This window comes from Mauremys reevesii, unplaced genomic scaffold, assembly GCF_016161935.1.
Source record: "Mauremys reevesii isolate NIE-2019 unplaced genomic scaffold, ASM1616193v1 Contig150, whole genome shotgun sequence".
NCBI lineage: Eukaryota > Metazoa > Chordata > Testudines > Geoemydidae > Mauremys > Mauremys reevesii.
The window spans coordinates 65,384-81,153 of record NW_024100772.1 but is presented as its reverse complement, the minus strand read 5'-3'; the positions used below and the strand labels follow the sequence as shown (position 1 = coordinate 81,153).

The 15,770-nt window shown below is 45.6% G+C and overlaps 1 long non-coding RNA gene across 2 annotated transcripts in view; it reads right to left on the bottom strand.

The window, feature by feature from the left end:
* The window catches only part of LOC120393144, a 28,543-nt gene extending 13,194 nt beyond the window's left edge, over positions 1–15,349 (bottom strand). Inside the window, exon 1 of one of the 2 annotated variants that reach the window (XR_005591927.1) lies at positions 15,308–15,349. This is a non-coding gene — a long non-coding RNA (uncharacterized LOC120393144). Of the gene's footprint in view, positions 1–728; positions 779–15,307 lie in introns of those variants that run through there. The other variant, XR_005591926.1, reaches the window with a different exon arrangement.
* Positions 15,350–15,770: the final 421 nt, after the last annotated feature.

Sequence of the window (15,770 nt, the reverse complement as noted above, 5' to 3'; positions counted from 1 at the left end):
GGTTAGTTATTGTGATTTATGCAGGCGAATCTTTTAATCAGGGCCTGCGGAAGCTCCACTGGAGCCGCGGGACCAGCGCACCCTCCGCAGGCACGTCCCCCGGAGCCGCGGGACCAGCGTCCGGCAGCGCGCCCCCTGCGGCATGCCGCCCTTCTTGGGGCGGCCGGATTACTAGAGCCGCCCCTGCTTTTAATTAGGGGGTTAGAGTACAATATATATGGATAAAGACACAGATGAGGTAGCTTCCTCTACTGAGTCTGCGCAAAGTTACAGAACAGAGGATTAAAAAATAGATGATTGACATAATAGTGGAGAAGAGACAGAGGAAAAATAGCCAAGCATAGCAGAGATTTGAGAAGAGTCACCCTGTCCCCAAGAAAGATAACTTGAGCACTTCCTTGTCTTGCCTTATCTTTTTTTGCATGTTTATGTAATTCATACGTGATAGTAGCATTGTCTAAAAACATATATAATAAAGGCTAAAATAAATTGTTTAAGCCTAAATTGAAGTGGATTTGGTTTTCACCCAACAGGTTGACGTTTGCATTTAAAGTGGAACTAAAAATCCCGGTTTCACAGTATAATAAATGAATCTACTTTCCAAGTTCAGCAGAGTTACACTTTAGATTACATTAATTTTTTGCATAAAATAGTTTCTTACTTTGCCAGAGACATTTTTTTTTAAAAAAAATCACAATATTAATAAAATTCACTGCTTGTTCTCTCACCTTATTCTTGGCTTTGATTATTTCAATGACAGAAGACCCCAAACTCTTCATGTATTCCCTAGTTACTAAAAAGCTCTCAACAGTCTCAACAGAGGTGATGGTGACAGAGCTATACCAGTAACTCAGGTGATTTACAAGTAGCATCATTGTGACATCAGAAGAACCAACCAATCAAACTTTCCTGTGCAATTTGCTCAGTAACTCAGGTGATTCATAAGTAGCATCATTGTGACATCAGAAGTAGCAACCAATCAATCTTTCCTCTGCACTTTGCTATCAGTCAGTGAAGTGGAGAGGGCCTATTCACAGGTCAAAAGTTCTCATTATTAACTTACTTGAACATCTGTATACAAACATGGTAATAACCCTGGATTGACTCATTGTCCCTGGCCTCAACCTACTCCCAGCCAAGACCTTCTCTCAATGGGGTCCTTACAGAGGCAGCAAAGAACAGCCATTACCGTACCTCTGCAGAGGCAAATTCTTAACCCCCATTCATATTGTTGGTGTCACTAGGCCTAAGTAAACCAAAGTTGTGACTACAGGCCTGAGTGAACCAGAGGTCTTCCATGCTGTGAACTTTAACCAGCCTAAGATGCTAACAGACAGCAAGCAAAATGGGTAACTGTCAGCTGTTTCAGCTTGCAGATGCAGGAGTTTGAAGGGGAGGAGGGGGAGAGGGGGGAGAAAAATCTGTATGCGTTTGTGCTGTGAAGGCCAGAGATAAACATGCGGATGAGAACTTTTCTAACACGCTGAAATGTAATGCCTAATGTAACTGCTGTTGGGAAGGGAGGGGTGAGGGGAAAAACCGAACAAAAGGCTTACACAAACAAGGGGGGTATAAATGCTGGGATCCCGCCTGCGCGCATGTGTGCAGGATTTGAGAATGGTTTTTCTCCCTGGCACCTTATTTGGGCTCAAATAAACCTGGTTTTTGCTTCTCCACCCTGGTGTGATAATTAGTGCTACGCACACCGGGCAACGAACCTGCTGTTGCTCCGCCTCGGGCTCTTTGAGCCGGCAACAGTTTTGGCGTCCCTGGGTGGGCTTGAGGCAAAATTGTGCCTTGCCCGGACTCCTCCAATGGCCGGTGGACGATGGTCACAGCCGACGCCCAGCGCGCACCGGTGCCTTTACCGGGGGCCTCGGCAGAGACGCGTCAGACTGACCTTGGAGGACACAACGGTGCAACGCACTCAGATAGTGGAGAAGCTGTTGCAGGCGACGGTGAGGAACCAGTCCTGTGGATAAGGTAGGAACAGTCCAGTGCTGTGAACCTTTTTTTTCCTGTTAAGACCTGGGGACGCCCAGTGTCTCCCTAGAGTATGGGGCAGGGACAGAGTACAGGCAGGGCATGGTGTACACCCTTAGAATGCATTCTGGTGAATTGGAAAGTGTTTGAATCAGATCCATTGACTAAAAGTAAACTGAAAAGATTTTATACAGTAGACTGGCCTCAGTATCAGTTAGAGAGCCAGGAAAGGTGGCCACCAGAAGGATCACTTAATTACAACATGATCCTTCAATTACTTCTGTTTTGTCAGCGAATGGGTAGCTTCTGAAGCTGTTTGTATAGAGAGCTCTTGTAAAAATCCCTCATTATATGCCCCAGAGCTGCACTGGGAGGAGGACTGTCCGTGGGAATGTCTGTCTCTGTTGGGCTCATGCCATCTGAATTTATTGACTGTGCAGCAAGATAAGATGTATCGTGGTAATAGGAAACAATGGCCTTGGTGCAGTGATGAGCTGCCAAAATCTTAACAACGGGTTCCCTATAAAAAGTTCTGATTTAACAACGGGTTCCCTATAAAAAGTTCTGATTTAAGGGATGTGCGACAGCATGTATTTTTTGTACCAATAGGGTTACCATACGTCCATATTTTCCCAGGAGGTGATTAAGAACCGAAAAGCCTGACATGTCCAGGAAAATACAGATGTATTTTAACCCTACCTAAAGTTCTTTTTTAAAAAGATGGGGCTGAACTAGAAGTGAGCTCCGTTTCACATGTGTGGGTGGTGATCAGGGACAGTCTCAATTTTTGGGTCTTTTTCTTATATAGGCTCCTATTACCCCTCACCCCCGTCCCGATTTTTCACACTTGCTGTCTGGTCACTCTAGGGTGTGCACATGTGTGGGTCCCAGCTGCTCCCTGCCCCCCCCTCATTGAAGCAGGTGTGCAGGGTTACTGCCCTGGGAACTGCAGGGCACCAGTGGATGTGGGGCTGGCTGCAGATAGGGGCGTGGGGCAGGGCTAGCTGGAGGCAGGGAGTGACACGGGCTGGCTGCGGGCAGGTGATGCAGACGGGCGGGCTGCGGGTGGCTGTGGGCAGGGGGTGGCTGCAGGCAGGGGGTGGCTGTGGCAGGGGCTGCGGGCAAGGGCTGGCTGCGGGCAGAGGGCGGCTGTGGGCAGGGGCTGGCTGCGGGTGGCTGTGGGCAGGGGGTGGGGCAGAGGGCAGCTGTGGGCAGGGGCTGGCTGCGGGTGGCTGTGGGCAGGGGCTGGCTGGGCGCAGGGGCTGGCTGGGGGTGGCTGTGGGCAGGGGTGGGGCAGGGGCGGCTGTGGGCAGGGGGCGGCTGTGGGCTGGGGGTGGCTGGGGGCAGGGGCTGGCTGCGGGTGGCTGTGGGCAGGGGGTGGGGCAGGGGCTGGCTGGGGGCAGGGGGGTGGCGGTGGGCAGGGGGCTGGCTGCGGGTGGCTGTGGGCCGGGGGTGGGGCCGGGGCGGGCTGGGGGCGGGGCTGGCTGGGGCTGGCTGGGGGCAGGGGCTGGCTGGGGGCAGGGGGTGGCTGGGGCTGGCTGGGGGCAGGGGCTGGTTGGGGGCGGCTGGGGGCAGGGGCTGGCTGGGGCTGGCTGGGGGCAGGGGCAGGGGCTGGCTGGGGGTGGCTGGGGGCAGGGGTGGGGCAGGGGTGGCTGGGGGCAGGGGCTGGCTGTGGCAGGGAAGGCGGGGCAGGGGCACAGATACTCACACGGGGCAGGGGTGGGGCAGGGGTGGCTGGGGTGGGGCAGGGGTGGCTGGGGGCAGGGGTGGGGCAGGGGTGGGGCAGGGGTGGCTGGGGGCAGGGGCAGGGGGTGGCTGTGGCAGGGAAGGCGGGGGAGGGGCGCAGACACTCACACGGGGGGGGGGCTGGGAGCAGCAGGACGCAGCCGGGGACTCACCAGGCAGCAGCAGGAGCCCCAGGGCCAGAGGTCCAAAGAGCAGGAGCAGCAACAGGGCCAGGAGGCAGCTCACATGGCTCTCGCAGCACAGCGCAGCGCCCCCCGGCGGCCGGGAGGAGGAATTACAGGCTTCCCAGGCAGAGCCCATCAAAGCTTCCCTCGCAGGGAAGCTAGTTAACAAGCGGTTCTAAAACCGCTTCTAAATTTAACAACGGGTTCGTGCGAACCGGTGCGAACCGGCTCCAGCTCACCCCTGCCTTGGTGTGTGTGTGTGTGTGTGTGTGTGTGTATACCAGTGTGAGTGTCCGTTACTGGAAGACGCCCAGACTACCCTGTGAAGCGATTGCTAATGATCAGGAGTAGTCTAACGCAAGCCCGGTAACTAGTGGATCTTTAGGAGATCCGACCCACGGTGGGCTGACTCGGCCTGGCATCGTCCGGCGAGGAAGCTGCCTGGGTCTAGGAATGTGTGAACCCATCTTCCCTCCCCCCCCTTCCTTTCCGTGTGGGCTACTGACAGTCTGATCATCTCACTGGATGCAATCAGAGTACGCGGCGCCGTGTCTCCCAGAGACTAGCCGACGCTCTTTGCTGAAGGGAGGTGTAGGAGAGTCATGGTCATCCCCGTTAATCTCTCCTGTGTGAGTGCCCTGTAGGGAGAGATCCTTAGTTTATCAGCCGCTAGAGCGGACACGGCACCCTCTCTGTGTGTGTAAGTGGAAAATGGGTAAGGGAGAGTCTAAAAATTCTACCTCACCCCCTAAGGGTACCCCAGTATAGTACATGTACGTACATTATGGTCCTAAAACCTGCAGGTATTTAGAGAATTGGAATCTTCACATGCGTGAAAATCCATCTAAACAGTGCCCATTAGAAGGTATCTTCAATCTAGATAAGATCATATATCTCAGAGGAGCTTTTAATCACAAAGAAAAGCCTCTGACACAGTGTGAGCAATTTGTCTAGGAACGGGTTAATTTGAAATTCAGCGTGTCCCAGAGATGAAGGGAAAAGTTATGTGTTCAAGGTCAAGAATCAGCACAGACTATGTTAAGTACAAAAAAAACCTGCTTTCAGCCCCAGCTGGTTGTGGAAAATAGAGACAGAGGCAAACCAAAGGCAATACAAGTTACAGAACTGAGATTGCATTTGCAAAGCTTAACAGTTCAGTGAGATCCAACAGTTTTTGCAACCCTGAAGCCGGACAGGCAGCTGACCTGAACTGGAATCTCTGAAAGAGACGCCGCAGGAGAGTCCAGGGTGTAAAAGAACAGCCATTCCAAGAGCAGAAACATGTTGGAAATTCTGGACAAGCTGTATACAGGATAATCTCCCGTCCACCTATTCCCCCTTCTCTGACCATTATACACAGACGTGGCCAGTCTGGATATGTGTAAGTATTAAAGTGGCTTAAGGCTTGGCGCATTCATATTTTTCCTGAGTGATGTGGGAGTGTTCCCAACACTCTCCATTGTTGTTTTATTATTTTTAATGAAGCTTTAAAATTTGGTTATATGGTCTGTTTTCTTCCCAACCTCCTGCAATGTCAGTCTGATCACCTGACATGAGGAATAAATTGGTAACAGAAATTTGTCACAGTTTGGTGAGCAATTAAGAATGGGGGAGCCCTGTAGAATTTACACCATCTATCTGTTTTACCCTTGTTATTTTATGTTTGCTTTGTTTGGTATTGTTGGTGTTATATGATAAGGATTGTATGGTTAAAGGTGAGCCCTAATAGAATAAGGAAACACTATTTAGTTTTGGTGCACTATCTGGTTTTGGTTCTGTTCTGTTTAACCGGTTACTGTTGTTTTTCTGCTCTGTTCATTTGGGCGTTAGGTGTGTGGGCGGAACTGAACTTCTCGTTCGTAATTCCTCAGGGTGGAAGCCATGTGTGCGATGAAGCTCTGAGGTTGTATTGAGATCCTACTGTCCCGCCCCCCTGTAACGGACAATGTAATAGAAGTAGGAAAAATCTGGCTCAGACTGTAATTTTCTCTGCTCTCTGTGTAATTTTCTTTTCTGTTTAAGTGTCAGCAGACAAATGGGTGGGTCTCTGGGTAGACCCCCTAAAGGGGTTTGGATTATGTGTTAAGTAAATGGCCTTTACCCAATGGCCATGTATTTTTGCCAGGTGGCAAGCCTTACTAGGGAGGACTCTGGTAGTCTTGTGAGTAGAAATGTTTTAGGGAAAAGACCAGAAGGGTGGGGGCAAGTTGAGAAGCCCAGCCTCCTAGCTAAACTGGTAGTGGATGGAAGACCAGGAAAGGGACGGTTCAGCGAGAAAAGCAGGATTGGGCCCAGGCGGGCAGGCAACAGACAGAGAGATTGGAAAACAGGTTGGAAACTTTTGAGGGTGTAGTGGAAAGAAGTGAATATAAGCATGAGGATTTCAAATACTCAGAAGGATATTTGGAATGGTGATTTGAATTGGTAAGTGGCTGTTGAAAGGCAAGCAAGTGATTTAAGGGAAAAGCAAGTGATTTTTAAGGGAAAGTGAAAAGTTAACTCTGTAGTTGCTAGGGGGAACAGCAGTTGAAATTTGTAAAATACTAAAGAGAAAAGTTTTTGGTGTCTTTGAAATGTTTGTAAATAAATTCAGGCAAAGAAAATATGGGGTAATTCTCCTGTTTTGCCTAAAATTAACAAGAGTATTTGTATATTTTAAGTAATGATTGACTGCCCAGAAGGGATAGATCTCTGTTTTTGTCTTTCAGATAATCAAAGAAAACTAATGCCAGCTGAACAGCATTCAACATACCATACCATGCATTTACTAACAGAGTAAAAATTATGTTTTGTGTTCTATGTTCTGTCTTGTGGTGTTTGTCTCGTGGCCAGAATTGTTGTGTTTAATATTTTTATGGGATGGTCTGATTTAAAATCAAGTGGCAGTGTTAAATTGAAATGCAGATACTTGTTTTGTTCCACTTAGAATACAAAGTGTTTGGATATATCAGAAAAATGTGATATACTAAAGTCTAATACATTTTCTTAAGTAAGAGAAAGAAATTTCATTGGCCAAATCTTTTAAGTGAAAATTGTTATTAAAATTTGCATACCAACAGTCTTTAAAAGCAAGGGCTGGGGATTGTGGGAAACTATTGGACTAGAGGTTATATTAAGTAAACTTCTCAAAGTGGGTGTGCTTGTCCTGGTTTGTTTTAAACCTCTGTAATAAGGTTATTTTAGTGAAAGGGTATATGTGGCATACATTGATTAATAAGACTAATGTACTGTATAACAGCAATGTTTGTGTGTTCATGGTATGGAAAAAGATGTATGAGTGAAGAGTGAAAGTTTCCTTTGTAGGTTAAAAGGCCAAGAAGGAAAAAGAAGAAATCGAGTTAACTGAGAAGGACACTGCTCACAGCTAAGACTTGGCTGACTACCAAGGAAAGGGGGGGATGGTTGCTGCAGTTAAACGAGATTGGTGTGCACCGGGCAGCCCACCCCCTCCTTGGGGACCTTTTGTAAATATTCAGATTGATTTTATTCAAATGTCTAAATGTTGTGGTTATGAATATGTATTAGTTTTAGTTAATGTATTTACCAATTGGGTTGAAGCTTTTCCTGCAGGAAAGCAGATCCCAGGACTGTTGTGAAATTTTGCTTAAAGATTTTGTACCACGTTTTGGCATCCCTGTGAGTATCAACAGTGATCGTGGAACTGATTTTACTGGACAGATGGTAAAGGAGTTATGTGCAGCTTTGCAGATCCAACACAACCTTCACTGCCCTCACTTGGGACAGTGGAACGCCAGAACGGGACTTTAAAAAATAAACTGGCCAAGATTTGTGCTGAGACAAACTTAAAGTGGCCAGATGCCCTTCCTTTGGCACTGATGAGTATAAGAGCCATTCCCAATCGAAAGACTGGACTCAGCCCTCATGACATTTTGACAGGATGCCCAATGCGACTACCAGCTGTACCCCCACTAACCCTGGCTCAGATGGACATTCATTTGATGGATAACATAATGCTTAAGTATTGTCAGGCACTAATGAAATGTGTTAAGTCTTTTTATACACAGGTGAAGGAAGCACTACCGAAGGATCCTGTGCAACCCTGCCACTCCTTGGAACCAGGAGACTGGGTCTACATAAAGATCCATCAACGAAAGACTGCCTTGGCTCCACGCTGGAAAGGCCCTTTCCAAGTCCTGTTGACTACCAACACCTCTGTGAAGTGCCAAAGACTGACTGCCTGGACCCAGGATTCTCACTGCAAAAAGACCCCTCCACATCGGAAAAATTTTCCTATTGATGATTAGCCTATTCTTTCTTCTAGTTCTACTGTGCTTCTGGACAGCAGGGAAAAAGGACAAGGTGACGTGCTTGTAACCTCTCTCTTGTCCAATGACAGACCAACTGTGCCTTTAGACTTTTCTAGAAAAAGCAAAGCCATTACAGGGTGATATGTGCTGGCAACCTCTCCCCTGTAGGATGCTAAACCACAATTGTTTTGGACAAGAAGAAGAAACACTCACTCCACTGACATTGCCAAAGTCCAGGAATTCCTGACTAAAAGGACATTAAGAACTGACCCTGGTGAAGAAACAAAGAATTGTACACTGGCAAGAAGAAATTTATGGGACCCATGCTTGGGAATGTGGTATTAATTGGATTTTGGGGTTTAATCTACAGGCTGCACCCTGTGTTTTGGATAAATCCTTCAGTATGTAATAACATTGTCCTTATCAGGTTTTCAAATCACTTCTACATACCCAGATTGCTCACAAGGGGCTGCCATTAGATTAGCACAACAGAGGGCCTGGGTTAAGAGAATTGAGCAGATCCCTGTGGGCTAGGGCCAATATCTCAAAAGCCAAGAACATGATAAGAAATTGAGCCAACTAGAAAAGGCTACTAGCCTTATTCTTGAAACTCAACTATCTTAAGTACAGGCTGGAGTTGGTGAGTTACATGTCATTTCCACCCTTAGTTCTATGACCCAGAAGTTACTGACAGAGATGGTATTGAATATCACTGAGGCTGGGAAGGCATTGCAGTGGGATCTAGTATGTTTAGAAATTCAGGATTTCAAGTGATCTTGAGCACCAGACTTGGCCCACTGCCCTTACAGACACATCAGGAGTACCATCTGATCTGTGGTCATGGAGACATACTTGGACACTTTCTGGATGGAAGTGTGGACATTCACAGTGCTCCTTCCAAGCATATGGACCGGTTAGGGTGGGTGTGGGCTCCCACATACCGAATCCTGCTGGGTCCATGGGGAGCATGCATATGGGACTAAATTATTCGCCAAGACATCTGGGAAATTAAACCACTTGGTATACCTACCTGATTTATAGTCAGTGCCCCAATCCCTTAGTTGTTAAATGAACATTCCACTCTTTTGTCCATGCGTTCATTCTTGGGTTGGGGGTGACTAAGCTCAAAAGAACAGTTGTAACTATTTTTGCAGAGCTTGCTTCATTGCTTTTTGTCTTTAAAGTTTGAGAAGACTCGCCAAAAGTTTGTTGAGTATTCTCAAAGGGGGGAATTGTTGGTGTCACTAGGCCTAAGTAAACCAAAGTTGTGACTACAGGCCTGAGTGAACCAGAGGTCTTCCATGCTGTGAACTTTAACCAGCCTAAGATGCTAACAGACAGCAAGCAAAATGGGTAACTGTCAGCTGTTTCAGCTTGCAGATGCAGGAGTTTGAAATAGCAGAAGCGGCGGGGAGGAGGGGGAGAGGGGGGAGAAAAATCTGTATGTGTTTGTGCTGTGAAGGCCAGAGATAAACATGCGGATGAGAACTTTTCTAACACGCTGAAATGTAATGCCTAATGTAACTGCTGTTGGGAAGGGAGGGGTGAGGGGAAAAACCGAACAAAAGGCTTACACAAACAAGGGGGTATAAATGCTGGGATCCCGCCTGCGCGCGGGTGTGCAGGATTTGAGAATGGTTTTTCTCCCTGGCACCTTATTTGGGCTCAAATAAACCTGGTTTTTGCTTCTCCACCCTGGTGTGATAATTAGTGCTACGCACACCGGGCAACGAACCTGCTGTTGCTCCGCCTCGGGCTCTTTGAGCCGGCAACAATATGATGGTATAATCTTCAGCATCCTGTATATAGGATGTAGGAAGCAGCAGAATTTTCTAACAAGCAGCAGCATTTTCTAATATTCTTAAGTAGGCAGCAGAATCTGCATGCATAGATAAAATCCCTGACTGCAAAGAGTAGGTGACAACCATCACACTTACAGAAGATATATGTGGTGGTGCCTTTCCCACAGCAACATAACTTCTTTAATCTAAGTGTGTATGGAGGGGCAGAAAGGGGATGGGAAAAGAGTTAAGCTAAACAGAAATATGAAGAATCGTGGAATCCATGACTTGCATGAGTTATAATGTTCTACCCAATACACACGGAAACTGTGGAGCTGCAGCAATTGGCAGAGGCCAAAACATTCAGCTGGACTAACTTCCCCATGTTCTCAGGCATTCCTGCACCCCTCAGAATTTCTCCACTAATCTCAACTCAGAGTGCCTGCAAAGTTCAGTAGCTCCACCAGAACCTCCAGTTCTCCTGGTAACCACAGAACCTGAGGGACCCCTATCATACTTCTAAGTACTACAATGTTCCCTGTTTCTTAGCTCCCCCATTGTTCTCTGCATAACACCGGAAGCTCTCTGCCAGCTTTCTTTCTTTGCATGGGAAAGATTTCAAAATGTCTTAAAGAAATTATCAAGAAAATCCCCAGGCAGAAACCAAACAAAACAAATAATTAAACTCTGTGAGTAAAGTTGACAGTACATGTAAGTTTGTTTTTTTTTAAAATTCGTAATGCTGCAGTTATGAAAAACAAACAAAATGAAGCATTAGAAACCAAGGTAATTCAGAGTTAAGATCAAAATAAAAGACAGCCTAACATTTGAAAAGTAGGCAAGATCAGGGCCGGCTCCAGGCACCAGTGTAGCAAGCAGGTGCCTGGGCAGCCAATGAAGAGAGGGTGGCACGTGCAGCAGTTCGGCAATTCGGCAGTGGGGCCATCACTCCCTCTTGGAGCGAAGGACCTGCTGCCGAATTGCCGCCATAGAAGAAGCGGTGGTAGAGCTGCCACCAATCGCGAATGCGGCTTCTTTTTATTATTATTTTTTGCTGCTTGGGGCGGCAAAAATGCTAGAGCCGGCCTTGGTTCAGATGCAAGTCTGTGACAACTGTCAGTAGGAACACAGCATGTGTCCAAAAGACACTTTGTCCGGACATAAGATAAGCATAAGCCGGGTCTGCAAAAAAGCTTGGAGTTCTCCATCCTTCTCTTTGAGGAGATCTTAGTCTGGAATCATCTCTGGACTCTTCCGTGCCCTGTACCTTTTTCACAGAAAGCTTCTTGTCCGACATGCCAGATTTTGAAAGAGGATGTGCTGATGAGGCCCAGGAAGCGAGGGACCCAGTACTAGCACTCTAAGGAGCAGAGAAGGCATTTACTGGATGGTTATCTGACCCAGGGCCTGAAGCTACTCTCATTGCTTTACCCATTAAGTACATCTGGAGCAGGGCTTCTCTAGATTTGCAGGTCCTGCAAGTGAAGGACTTGCAAATATGTATTTTGTCTGGGGGAATGTTCCTGGAAAATGCCAAACATTACAGGCTATAGTGCCCGTGTTTGATGGGCAGTATGTAAATCCAGGGGACTTAAAAGAAGCCATCCTGACACCAGAAAGAAATAGCTATTCTGGTTAAAAAACCAAAATGCCAATGAGCAACCACCAGCTATCTCTATCTACACGCTGCACAGATTTAAAAAGAGCCAGGTATTTTGTTAGCACTGCTCACTGCCCATGTTCATCTCAAAGCCAGGAGGCATGAGAGGAACTGAGTGGTGGCTGGCCTGCTCCACCCTTTTATGCCCTCGGTGCAGGATATGAGGATGCTCAAGGTGCATGAGACTCTGAACATGGGTGAGTGGGGTGCATTGCACACCGTCAGCAAACTGTGGAAATGGATAACCACTCGAAGGGAAAAAAGTTGCAAAGGGACAGCAGTGGTCTGTTCATTAAACCAATAATACACTGGCTTTTACAAATTGTCCTGGAGCCAGTACAAAAAGCCCTTGATCAAAACACCAGTTCAGTATGGAGATCTTATCTCGCAAACTCTTATGTGAAGGACTTGAAAACGGCACATTTTCCAGGAAGAAAGATTAGAGGCTAGAGTCACTGAAAAGGCAGAGTTGAGGTTGTTTGAGAGCCTGAATTATACATTTCCAAATTGATAAATGTTGGGTTGCAATTTACGTTTAACTTAACTTTGAATTTCCCGTATTTTTAATACTTGTTATTTTTAATTACTACAAATTTATTGTAAGGCACTCTCATCCTTGACTCGAGTTTACCCAAGTATTGAGCCTGCGATAGTTTAGAATCCAAGTAACTTTCCCCTGAATTTATGGCAGTTTAGGCTGAAAATATTAAACTATATGACAGTGTCCCTTTAAGGTCACAATTGGCCACCAGGTGTCAATCTTCCTCTATGGAATATTATTGGTAGGGGCCTACGGTCCATTTTGGTCAATTTTACGGTCATAGGCTTTTAAAAACCATAAATGTCATGATTTCAGCTATTTAAATCTGAAATGCCACAGTGTTGTAATTGTAGGGGTCCTGATCCAAAAAGGTATTGTGTGTGTGTGTGTGGGCGGGGTCACAAAGTTACTGTGGAGGGGTGGGGTGTGGTGCTGCTACCCTTACCACTGTGCTGCTGGTGTTGACGGCGCCGCCTTTACGCTGGGAGGCCCGAGAGTGGCAGCTGCTAGCTGGAAGCCCAGCTCTGAAGGCAGCACAGAAGTAAGGACCCTCAATTTGAGAAACACTGGTCTCCCCCATGAAATCTGTATAGAATAGGATAAAAGTACACAAAAGACCAGATTTCATGGTCCGTTTGGACAGAAGCCGTGGCCCCGCGCCTGCTGGGGATAGAGAACTCCAGGGCTGTGGGCGCCGGTGCTCTCTGTCCCCGGTAGGCACGGGGCCGCGGCTTCTCTCCCCTGCTCAGGCACTAGGCACTAGGCAGAGCACATCAATGAACCGCATTGGGGACCACAGACTTAAACTGACCAGCTTGAAACCCCGCTATAGCGCGACCCTGCATTTATCGCCATGGAATTTTTTGGACCCCAAACATCGCGTTATAACGGGGTTTCACTGTACTTACAGTATTAGTACTTTAAAGCAGCCTACACATTCTAATTAGACACTTGATAAGATGCAAATTAGAAAAAAACTATTTAAAAACTGCTTATCGGGTTAAATATGTAGCAATATAAAAACATTTTAAAAATCTATCATCAAATTGGAAAAATTGAAAGGCCTTTAAAAGTCTGGTTGGCACAATTTATATTTATTTTTTGAACTTGGATAGTGTCTGTAGATCAGTTTCACTTTGTTTTTTACTAGCTTCATTTTCTGATTCTTATGAAGTGGCACAACACTTCAGTGTTTAGGCCACAAATTTTGCAGAGGTTCTTTGTCAGGGTTCTCAAACTGGGGTTGCAACCCCTTAGGGGTCGTGAGGCTATGATGTGGGGAGTCTCAAGCTGTCAGCCTTCACATAAACCCTGCTTTGCCTCCAGCATTTATAATGGTGTTAAATATATTTTAAAGTGTTTTTAATTTATATGGGGTGGGGACTTGCTATGTGAAAGGGGTCACCAGTACCAAAGCTTGAGAATCACTGCTCTTTGTTTATAAGAACTACCTCCACTGGAATTTTCTAAAACATTATTAAAACATTTCTATTTGGTCTTAAGTTTTGAAAAAGCTGCTTCTGAAAAAAAGCTATTAGAAACCTATATTTGGGGCCAAATTTAACCCAATAGTGTTCATTTAACTTATTCAATGCATGTCTCCCTTTTTGGAAGGGGCCTTTTGTAAATATCATATAGGGTCTTTTTTTTCACATCACTAAAACCACTTATCTAAAAATCAAAACTGTTTTTTTCATGATACACGTGTGTGTGTTTGGGGAGGCTCAGAATCTATAGTTTCTTTTCCACAGACTTCAATGGAATTTTGCACATGAAGAACAGTAGTCATCAATTTCAGATTATTAGCATGTGAAATGAATGATCTGATCATTCTTTTATGAGGACCTATTCCACTGGTACTCTATCTGCGAACAAACAGATGGCAGCCAATGGCAGTTGAGAATTTTCCTTTTTTCGGTCACTGACCCTTCTCCCTGCCCCATCCCCTTCCTCCCCCCCTCCCCAACACCCTCCAAAAAAACCCAGACAAACAAACAAACAAACAAACAAACAAACCAACCAACCAACCCTTCAGGCTTCCAAAGCTGAAACTTCATCTTAGGTTTGCAATTAACTTTACAATGTGACCGTGCACATAAACTAAGCCTTGAATGAAAACTCTTCCCATTTAAACTAACAGTAAGCAAAGGGTGAGTGTTTGAATTGAGATAACTGTCCTGCAGAACAGCATTACCATTTAAAAAATGATCTTTTTCAAAGACCACTTGCCAATGATTTTGGCTTAATTGGATTAAAGCAGAAATCTAAGAAAGGAGACCCATCCATTCACTGAAAAAAAAATGGAGGATACAGACACTGTCCCAAACACTTCCAACAAGGTAACAAAATTTATTGACAGAAAATCTGAAGACCAAAGACAGAATGGCAGAGCAGAAGACATGAAATGGCCTTAAGTCACCTGTCACCTTATCTGCTGAAGATAAGGTTCTTCCTATAGTGTTTATTAAATGTTTACAAAGACTTCCAAGTGGGTATCCTGCACAGCTGCACTGACACTAGGGCTACACTACAGCTTAAGTCGACATAAGGTTTGTTGCTCAGTTGTGTGAAATTAGTCACCCACCTGAGCGACATAACTTACACAGAGTTAAGCGTCGGTGTGGACAGCACTGTGTCGACAGGAGACATAGCTGCCACCGCTTGCGGGGCCCGGAGGAATTAAGCCAACGGGAGACCTCTAGACCTCTATCCCATCGGCTTAGAGTGGCTACACTAGAGAGCTTAAGCTCAGAAGACTTCTCAGTTGAAGAAGCTCCAGATGCTCATTCTACTATGGTTCTAGTTTAAGCAGGCAAGGATCTCCCTGAAAAATGACTTCTTGATAGAACAGATTACTCTACAGAACCTGCCAAAGAATTAAATTCAAAAACACAATAAAACAAGTCAGTTTCTGAGCTCAGTTAATTTTTTCATACTGGAAAAACTTTATAAACCAAGAAAATAATTAATAAACATGTATATAGGGTTTTTTACCCAGAGATCTCCAAAAGTCTTACACGTTGAGTAGGTATTTTACTCCCCTTTTATATATAAAACAGTCTTCAATGAAGTCCTTAAACACAGAGGGTTTAATTCTCTTTAAAAAAATAAGATGTTCTTATTTACAAAGTAGATTTAAAGTCATAACTACACTTGCAAGATACCTTGGTTCTGTGTTTTTAACTGCTCGATGACGGAAGAATTACCACCATTGTTCAGGGAAATCTGTCTTCTTTGATCTTAAGGCACTGTGACTAGGAATTGCCTCCTATCCCCATGGAAAATGGGATGAAGTAAAAACCTCTCTTTAAAGGGTTTCTTGACTGCTGGATGAAGGACAGCTGTGTGTCTTTTCTTGTTGCCACGAGAACACTGATGAAGAAGCCTGATGCCGAGCAATCTTTCTGTGACTCTTAGTACTTTGAGGATGAGAATGATTTATTTTCTATTTAAAAAGAGTGGGGGAAAGCATATCTACCTTTACATAGCTGACAATTCATAAGAGAATTAATTCACTTCTGTATGGTGGAAATAAGATAGGGCAATTGGTCAAGCTGTCAGTTGCAATTTTGGATAACAGAGTCTGCGACACAGATCGTCCATCAGCACAAAGTACTATATGATTTA